This window comes from Mesocricetus auratus, unplaced genomic scaffold (genome assembly GCF_017639785.1).
Source record: "Mesocricetus auratus isolate SY011 unplaced genomic scaffold, BCM_Maur_2.0 Super-Scaffold_100013, whole genome shotgun sequence".
NCBI classification, from domain to species: domain Eukaryota; kingdom Metazoa; phylum Chordata; class Mammalia; order Rodentia; family Cricetidae; genus Mesocricetus; species Mesocricetus auratus.
In genome coordinates, this window is record NW_024429196.1 from 17,465,450 (window position 1) to 17,476,281 (window position 10,832).

Genomic DNA, 10,832 nt, shown 5'->3' on the forward strand with positions numbered 1-10,832 from the left:
AAAGGTAGATGTGTGTGTGTTCCTTTCAATATACATTTTATAGGTACTCTACTAAGTTTATGTACATATAGAGAGAGATCGTTTTCTTAGTAGGGTAGAGAGGAATGGATAGGCTAAAATACATCATTTCACTTAAATTATAAATCAGCTCTCTACACCTCTCTCACTTTTCTCTCTTAACTTGTTTTGTTATTGGAACTGTTGGTATGATGCTATCAATCAAGGTCAGGCACAGACTGGTGCCAAACACCACCAGCAAATCCAATTCTTAGAGGACACATATACACACTGTTGTTAACACCTCACCACTAATATCTACAAGCCAATGTTTTCTGAAATACACAAGATGGATGCTTTCATAAAATCTATAAGAAAGAACCCATGACATATCATATAGAGGTACTGTACTGGACAGTTCTTTGTGTGCAGTTGGCACAAGCTAAAAACATCTGAGAGGTGGGAACCTCAATTAATAAAATGCCTCCAAAAGATCAGCCTATATGTCTGTAGGGAATTTTCTTTTTTTTTTTTTTCACTGTTCAAGGTTTATTTGGTGTTTTCATTGGCATAGCCCTTGGGTAGTTGGTTGCATCATCCATATGCAGATCTTGCTTCTTATACAATATTTTAATGTATACTACAGACACATAATACACAAAATAATAATATCCTTTAGAACAATTATGCACAAGGTATGCATAATGGACTTACACACTGGAGCCAGGTTGTGAGTCACTGGGAACTCATTCACCTAGGCATGTTTGGTGAGGGTGCACAGCACAGACACAGACTCATGGCTAATTGAAGCCTGAACACAATTGGCAGTGTGCTTTGGAGACAGTTGGACTGTGACACTAACCAAGTCATCACTATACAAGTACCACTTAGCATCAGGGTAGAACTGTGGGAAGTGAGGTTTTCTCCAGGCTACCTTAACACAACCATACTAAGCACAGCTCAGATGAGTAAATAGATGTGTGAAACACTGAGGACTTCAGAACAGAAGCTCTTTCTGGATCCCCCAGAGCGTATCTGCACTTTTCTTCAAGCAAGCCTTCTCTTCAGAAGTGAGAGTCACCTTCACGACATCTGAGATTCCATTTTGTCCCAGGACACAAGGTACACTGAAGAAGACATCATCCTTGACTCCACAGGGACTCTTAATCATGGTAGAAATGGGATGCACCTGCCTAAGATTCTTCAATAAGCTCTCGACTAAGTTGGCCACAGGATGTATAACCCTTCAGTTTGATCACCTCATAGGCACTGTCAACCACTTGCTTGTGAACCTCCTTCTACTGCTCCTTGTCGGCATCGGAGCCCAGCTCTGGATTCAGATTCCTCAGGGAGACACCAGCGACATTCACACCTCTCCATAGGGGCACAGTGGTGTCTCCATGCTCCCCTAGGATCCATCCATGACAATTTAGGGGGTGACCACCCAACCTTTCTCCCATCAGGTAATGGAACCAAGCGGGATCCAGATTGCAGACACTTCTGATAACTCGGTTTTTGGGAAAGTCACTTATTTTCCAAGCCATGTAGGTCAACATATCCACTGGGGTTGAAACAATAAGCAGCTTGCAGTTTGGACTGTACTTCACAACATTGGGAATGATGAACTTGAAGATGTTCACATTTCGCTAGACCAGATTGAGTCGACTCTCTCTCTCTTGCTGCCTGCCCCCCCCCATGACAATGACCAACTTGGAGTTTGCAGTCACACTATATAGTCTTTGCCAGAGACAATTTTTGGTGTTCTGAGGAAAAGGCTGCCATGCTGGGGATCCGTCATCTCTCCCGTCAGCTTGTCTTCCGTGACATCAACAAGGACACGCTGGTCTGATAAGTCCTTCATTAAGATACTGATGGCACAAGCCATGCCAAAGCAGCAAACTCAACAACCGTAATCTTGTTCTGGGGAACCTGTTCTTCCCTAAGTAGATTCACAATCAGCTGGCCCTTGAGGGCTGCCAACTTGAACTTTGAACTTTTGGGGACTGCTAGTGCACAATGAGCAGCATTGGGCTAACATCTGTTGGTCTGGTATTGGCGACACAGACATTTTCTTAATTAGTGATTAATAGAGGAGGGCCCAACCCATTGTGAGTGGTGCTATCCTGGGGCTGCTGGTCCTTGGTTCTATAAGAAAGCAGGCTGAACAAGCCATGTTGAATAAGCTAGTAAGCAGCACCCCGCTGTGGACTCTGCATCATCTCCTCCCTCCAGGTTCCTGCCCTGTTTGTGTTCCTGTCCTGACTTCCTTTGATGGTGAACAGTAATATGGAAATGTAAGCCAAATAAACCCCTTCCTGTACAACTTACATTTTGGTCATGGTGTTTTGTTGCAGCAATAGAAACCCTGACTAACACATGCACCAAAGCCATAGGAATGAAAACTCTTTTCCTTCAACACACAGCAATGTAGCAAACTCCAAGGCAGAAGAGATGGGTTCCTTTCTGCTATGTAAACTTGGGTACTTGGGACATTCCCTGAAGGCCTCGTTTTCCACTTTCATACAACATGATTGAATCAATGGGAGTTTAGGAGAAGGAGCTCTCTTCATGCTTCATGATAAGAAATTTCATTACTCTTTGCTCCAAGCCCAAGAACGGCTCAATCAATAATGCAAATCAATAAATAAATCTTCTTGATAGTGCTGCAATTTATATGCAATCTAACCTAAAGGAATATAGAAATATTTTACTCTGATTTATGAATATTGAATCTACCCTGATATATAAGTATTACTTTCATTTGATGAATGTGTAATATAATTTAAGCTACATTATATAGATTATTCCTAGTTTATAAAAGTAACCAAATTTATTAAGTAACTATTTGAAAATATTTATTTATCCAAAAGAAGAGTTGAGCACATTGGAGGCCTTAAAAGTGTCTTTATGCCATTTTCTTATTTCCAGAATCTAAGGTAGCGATAAATTATACATTTCTGTGAGAAAATTTTAGGGTCTTATGAATTTTCTGGAGCATACTTTCAATCTTGTCCATACCCTTTTGCTTTTCCTTGTACAAACAGTAGCAATGGCAGTCACACAGAAATCTGGAATCATAGTTCCTTCTCAGAGAAAAGGAGAGAGAGGAAGGCTGGGAACTGAGCTTATATATTCTTTGTGTCCTTCCTGCTTCTCAAGAATTTTGCTTCTGTAACTCATCTCAATGAATCATAAAAGTGCCTTCCAGTCTCCTATAAATGATGCTCATTTCCAACCATTTGACCTAATTTTTTAATGGGACTATTCAACTTTTATTTTAACCCCAATTAAAAATAAAATAATATTTTTATTAATTCTTTCATGCAATTCATTTTGATCATACCTCCCATATCTATGTGTTTGATTAGTGTCTGCCCCCCTCTTCTTCTGTTTTCTTTAGAAGAGAAAAGATGTCCTGATCCTCTGGTTCTTACTTTTTCCTTTTGTCTCTTCCAAGATGTTCCCTGATCCTTAGGCATATAAGTTGTACTGTAAATGTATTCACTGGGGATCAGCACCCCATGGTCAGTTATGTCTTCATTTTGAGCAACTGTGGCTTTCTGTAACAATCTCTCTATCTGATGCAAAAGGAAGAATCTTTGATGAAGGGTGAGAGGTACAATTCCCTGATGATATAAGGATAAATTTTTAACACAGATATTTATTATGAGTATCAATGAAGATGGTTCTTTGGGAGAGCATGAGATGTAGGTAAAACAGGGGATACAGACGATTTGGAGGAGTATTGGTTTCTTAGGGTTCATGGACAGAAGAGATTTCTCATTCTAGTATTTGTAGTACATAATTTTAACTTCATAACAAAAACCCAAATAAATATTTAACAAGCACACTAAAAACAAATCAAGTTCGTTACAGGAACAGCCATATCAAAATGAACAGGCATGGTAGTTATTACTCTTTTTGAAGGCTACTAATTTGGGACTATCAAAGTTCAATGTGTGACAAACATTGCTGTTAATGGAAGTCAAAAAGGTATTTTAATCATGACTTTTTCATATTTAATGTTTATCTTATTTGACATTTAAAATTGTTTCTCTTGTTATCAGATTTCTACTCAATTTCCACATTTCATCAGCAATCTATTTAAATGTTTTAAAAAGATTTATTTTATTTTATGTGTTTGAGGGATTGTCTGTTTTAATGAAAGTTCATCACTTTCACACCTGGAGCCTGCAGAAGTCACAAGTAGGTCTTGGATCCCCTAGAACTGGAGTTACTACAAATGGTTGTGAGTGTCATGTGGGTACTGAGAATCTGAGTCCTCTGCAAGAGCAACAAGTACTCTTAATTGCTTTGCATTCTGTCCACTACACTCTGCACCAGCCATCTTTTCTGAACCCAAATGTTTAGGAAACTTTGGATACTCAATAGTTTCAGGAAGGTCATTTGCATAATTCTTCACAGTCTGGTCTGAAAAATGTAAGTTGCATTGCATCAATCAAGTTGTGATTTTTGCATATGACAATACACAAGGAAAATCAAACTTTCTCAAATATTGGGTACTAAAGGAAGATGTATCATTTGATGCATTCCAAAAGCAAAGAAGCAAAGGGTCTTTCTCCTCTTTTCTTGTCCTAATGTCAGCTTTGTAAAGAAAATATTTTAAGAGCATTCTTGGATTCAAATGAAAACACCAGATAAAAGCACCCAGTTATTGCAGTTGCCATAATGCATTACAATTCTAGAAAGTCTTCCATGTGAAACTTCAAAGTCATCATATTTATAGTGCTACAGTTCATTTTTTATGTTATGAATAAGAAAACAAAACTGAAGACATTCAAGAACTTACCCACAAAAGACTCAGATGGAAATGTAGTCTCAGAGTGGCCTGCTGACCAGATATTTTGCTGGTATTTTGCTGACTTGACTTCAGGGTAGAGAGAATGTCATATTCATATATGGAAATGTGTATGTTTACAAAAGATTAATCAATTATTTTACTACTTATGGTACACATCTGTTTTCTTTTCAATCTGGATCACCAGAGGCTTACATTAGGAATGCTTAGTCCCCAGGTACTGGTGGTATTTGGAAGACTTTAGATGATGGGGCCTCACTGGCAGAAGTAGCTTCGTGAAGGCAAGCAGTTGAAGGTGATTCTAAGCTCCCACTTCCTGTCGCAATCTCTCTGCTTTCTGATCCCCAGAGAACAACCTCAAACATACTTCTCCCAACAGGAGCTGAGCTATCCTGCTAAGTCTTTCCCACCACAATGAATTAACACCTCCTAGAAACATGAGCCAAAACAACTCTTTCTTCTCTTAGGCTGTTTCTATTGTTTCTATCAAAGTGACTGATAGAAAACTGAGTGTCTCTGCTCTTCCCAAACCCATGCAGTGACATTTAATAAGCCTCAATGTAATGGGATTAGGAAGTGGAACCTTTGGGAAGTGTTCCTTCACAAGGGTAGAACCTCAGAGGCCAGAAAACAGGCTTATTCCATGCTCCCCTTGTGCCAGGACACAGCAAGAGGACAACCATCTACGAAGCTGATGTGATGGTGTCTTGATCATGGACTCCTCAGTCTCCTGGGTTGTGTGACATACATTTCTGTTTGTATAAACCACTCAGCCTGCTGGGACTAGGATCTTTTCCTGTTAAAATATAGACCATTCCAGAGTCTGTGCTTAGGTCAAGTCCTGTGGCTATAATGCTTTTCTACCAGACATTTTGCCAGAGACACCACAGAAATTATGATTAGAGACTGAGTTTTCCAGAAGTTTAAGAAAACAAGAGAATGTAGAGGGAAATGTACTTTTCCAGGTTGACTGTGTCCCCAGAGAGCTGATATCAAAAGTCTTGGTTGTCAGTATGTGGCAGTATTAGGAGGCAGTAGAACTTTAGAGAGTAGACTCTCATGAAAGGAAATGATGTTACTGTAGGCATGTTCCAGAAGTAGCTATTGCTATTTCATCCCCTTCCTCTCCTCTTTTACTTCCCCACCACCATGAGGAGTAAACTTTTTCTGCAAGCCAGGTCTGCAGTTAAGTGCTGTCTCACCACAGGCTCAAGTGTAATAGGCCAGTCAGCCGTGGACTGGAATGTCCACAGCTGTGAGCCCAAATAACCCTTTCTGTCCTTTAGGCTAACTATCTTAGGCATTTTGTCAGAATGACAGAAAACTGAATGCTATGATATTGTATTAACTGGATGAAAAATCCATGCAATCAAATTGATAAATATTTAATCCCATATTCACAAAATATAGCATTTTAGCATCTTGTCAAATGTGGCTTGGTTAATAGCATTATTCATGAACTATAAAGCAAACTTTACTATCAGGACCATGCAGATGTTAAATGTGTTTGATATGATATTAAATGCTTCTGAATGGCTATAAGCGACCTTAAAACTACTCCCGTTCCCATGCCACCTTGAGACAACTATTCCTGTGTCAGATGCCACTTGCCAGTGAGGCTGCCTGCTGCTCTGCCTCTCTGCTTCCTCGAGGCTAAGCAGTTAGAGTTGGTGTCTCTTGGTTCTGATGACCACTTATTCACAGGCATGAATTGGGGTTCTCTGTTTTGTTTGTGCTCCAGTACTCTTCATCTTTGTATTTACAAAAGGGGGCCAGGCCAGGTAAGATAGTAGATGGCCTGTAGGAGTTTGATGAATAAAACTTTTTGCTTCAGGACCTACAATTCTTTCAGTATGGTGCCAATTTTTGGAATTTGCCTATGCCTAGACTGAGATGCATTTAATCTTGGAAGGTATACAGCTTTTTTCTGGATCCTTTTACATACTTTAATTTTCTTCTGACTGAGTAAGCCCTCGTGTAGAAGAAACATATCCAATCATTTAGATTTTTATGAAGGGATGACTAAGCTGAGATTTCCCAACATGTCTTCCTGACTTTTCTACTTCATTCCTTTTTCCTACTTCCAGATCATAGTAAAATATTTCTTCTGTGTTTTACTTTTGAACCCATCAATAAAGGAATTTTGCAAACAGAAAGGTTTCAGGTGCTGAGAAAATGTCTCTGTTAGTGAAGTGTCGAGTAAGCACAGAATCTGAGTTCTGATTCCTGTAAGTCAAAGGCTCCAGGGGTGGGGGATTGGTTTTTTGTTTGTTTGTTTGTTTTATTTTGGTTTCTTTTTTTTTTTTTTGGTTTTATGGGACAGGGTTTCTCTGTATTGTTTTGGAGGCTGTCGGTCCAGCCTAGCCTCGAACTCACAAAGATCCGCCTGTCTCTGCCTCGAGTGCTGGGATTAAAGGCGTGTGCCACCACCGCCCGGCTGGGGTGGGGATTGTTAGATAGGATTATTATCCTCTGAGACAAACAGCTGCTACCTCCGGGATTGGGAGTTCCACTATGCCCACTTGCAAAAAATCACCCCAGCTGGACTTGTCTGTTTCCATTCCCTCATAAAGGGATGGTAATTGCCATAGAACCCTAGGGGATAGAGTATATATGCTGGTGAAATACTAGAGGAAGTGGACTTTTTCCATAGAGCCATGGAAAGCCTTCAACCCTGCTGGGTAAAGACTTTCTGGGACAGCATTTTTGGGGAAATGCCCCACACTCTTGTAAGTAACATCTTACCTATGCTCTGTAAATAAAGGAGGTATTACTTTACGGATGAGGAGAGAGAAGTGGAAACCAGCCTGAAGAGAAAGTATTCTTATAATAGAAGGAAAGGTGTTCTGAGGTCCTTAAAAGGGAGAAAACTGTTAAATGATACCATGAACAGCTATAAAAAATAAATTCCATTTCACAGATGGTGAAACTGACAGTCCGTATGATGATAGGTAATGGTCGGCACAGGAATACGTTTTCAAGAGAATGCTTCATGGTCTTGGAAACAAGGTGCTGTTTGTGTGCTGCAGTCAACTTCGTGAAACATGAATATTCATCTCTGAGCCCCATGGAAAAATAGAATGCTGAAGGTAATAAAGGGTAAGCAAGAGAAAAATCCAAAACAGAACTTTTGCTTTGCCTTGAACTTTACAGTGCTAGCATAAAACTTACAAGCTTTCTATAAGGGTAATTGTTTTTAGAAACAATAGCAACATTGTATAATTTGATTGTCTTTGTATGTGACAGCATTAGACTTTCAATATGGAATCGCCCCGCCAAAAAAGCATTATCAAAAAAAAAAAAACCATTATCACCAAAATGTGCAAATTCTTTAACTGAGTGATATACTTATATGCCTAATAGGCCTGGTAGTTTTGGTGCTGTGTCTCCTTCCTGGAAATCTTTTTCAAGTGAAAGTGACAATCGACCTGAGAAGGGCATCAGAGATGCCCTGCAGATAAAGCAACTCATAGAACGGTTTTCTTGTTGTACTGGAAAGTTCAGGAACACTAGCATAAGTGAAAAGGTTCTAAACTCAGGGTTGTTTTACATTTTTCATTTTTTTACTGCGTTCTAGACATTAAGGCCTAGATTATTATAGTCAAGAAATTGTCAAAAGGTCTTAAAGCCTTTCAACACACACCCATAATTTCAATCTAAATCCAAATGCAGAATAGTCCTTGTGATACCCCCAACACTGGTTTCATTGCTGCCAATGGTCCCATATCCCAAACCATTTATCACTTTACAACCCGAGTTCATTTTGTAAAATGAGCATAATAAAAACTGTGTGGCCATGCAGCTACATTGCTAAAAAAAACCTTCCTGGATTTCTGGGAAATGCAGGCTACATTCCATGTCCCTTATAAAGACATCGTCCTTGACCAAATTGCTTTGAGTCTTACTTCTGATCTTATTTCTGTGTTCCTGTGTACTCTCATTCTCTTGGGTATGTAACTAGAAGTAGAATTGCCAAGTCATCCAACAATTTCATATTTAATATTTTGAGCAACTGCCAGCATTTTCCAAAGCAGTAATGTGTGAGAGGGATTCTTCTTGATATTCTAAACAATATTTACTTTTTTGGAACGTTTTTATTCTAGTCAATCTAGTTTATAAGGAGTAGTAGCCCCTGGTTTTGGTTTGCATTTTTTTGTGCTGAGTAATTAATTATGTCAGGAATCTTTTCATGTGTTTATTCATCATTTGGATGTCTTCCTTGGAGGTGCTTTTGTAGAGATGCTTAGGTTCCTTTTAAAATGACCTTTTTGAATTTTATTAAGTTGCCTGTCAGATTTCTGAGCTAACACACCAGTTTTCAATTCCTAAGCACAGGGTGAATTATGGTCTTGATTCAGGGACTCTTCCCCCACTCCCATCATGTGTCCACGAGGAAGTCTGTAGGTAGAGAGAAGGGGGTTTTTGCTTGCTCTGTTTTCAGACAGAGTCACACCTCTAGGTTCTGATGGCCTAGAACTTGCTATGTAACCCAAGCTGGCTCCAAACTCATAGACATCTTTTGCCTCTACCACCTGAGTGTTGGGATTAAATGTATATACTGTCATGCTTGATGAATTTCTTTGGTGTTAGTGATGATTTTCTATAGCTGGGGGAATTCTTGGCATCTTCCATTGTCATAGACTTGTTTATCCTGTAAAGCGTAAGTCTTGACTGCCAGGTTAGCAGGGATATTCCCCAGTCCAAGAGTTCATATGAAAATTTCTTATCTTCTTGGAAATGGGAGGCATAGAAGTCACCTTCCTTAGAAGAAGAGTGATACTCTTGCATCCCTGAATACAAGCAAAAGCCATTGGTGGAGAAGGAAGAATGCTATACTCTGGTTTGCTAGATGGGTGGCATAAATCACAGGAATTTCTTCATTCATATTATACATACTGAAAATCCCAAACTAAAGTCTGTTGAGGTTTGATTTCTCTTTAGGCTTGCCTCCCTGGCTGGAAGTTGTTGTCACATTGTCTTTCTTCATGTCAATGTACATGGTATCCATGGTGTCCCTCTGTGAGACAGATTGGATTAGAACCCCTTCCAACTAACCTCATTTTTATTTAATCACCTCTGTAAAGGCACTGACTTCAAATATAGTTGTATTCTGAAGTGTTAGGGTTTAAAACTTTGATAGTCAGGGACTGGAGAGAGGGCTCAGTAGGTAAGAGTTTATATTCTGCTGTTGCAGAAGACTGAGTTCATTTCACAGCACCCATGTCTAACAGCTCACAATTTCCTGTAAGTCCAACTCCTGGAGGATATCAGACCTCATGGCTGTGGTGATACATTGATATTTTTTATTTTATAAAAAGCTTGTTTGGGAATCAGAATGCAAAGCTAGCCATAAGCCATAGAGGCTAGGCAACTGTGGTAAATACAGGAAACAGTGGCAGATGGATCTCTCTGAGTTCAGGACCACACTGGGATACATGAGAGTGAATCAGTCTAAGTGACTAAGAGAGTTCACACCTTTAATCCAAGCACTAGAGAAGTATATAAGGAAGAAGCAAAGGGTCTCATGTGATATTTAGTTTCCAGTCACAGGGAAGACAGGATCTCCCTTCCAGCCTTGGTAGAGGGAAGAGCTCTCTGTTGGCTTGACTGTTTGCTTCTCTGGTCTTCAGCTTGAACCCCAATATATGTCTTTGGGTTTATATATTTTGTGTTACACATGACCACACACCCACATGCAGACACATATGCATACAATTAAAAATAATAAGAATTTTATAGCTTTGAACATTCAATTTTTCATAAGGACACAATTAAGTTCACAATAGGGTAGAAGTTAAAATCTCTGATCCTTGGAATGATCACAGAATTCTCATCTAGGATCTCAACTGGAGCTTCAGATATGATCAGGAAATGATAGAGTGGGGTTAGGAAACTATCCCCCTTAAGCCCAAAGTGTTAACCATAGCCCTGAGATCCAGAACAAGACCTTGAATTCCCTCTACAACTGTTCATGAGACACAGCAGGGGGTCAACCTCTTTCTAAGCACTAGGCAGT

The 10,832-nt window shown here is 39.5% G+C and overlaps 1 pseudogene; it reads right to left on the reverse strand.

The window, feature by feature from the left end:
- Positions 1–994: 994 nt before the first annotated feature.
- Positions 995–9,824, reverse strand: LOC101835188 (annotated as a pseudogene).
- Positions 9,825–10,832: the final 1,008 nt, after the last annotated feature.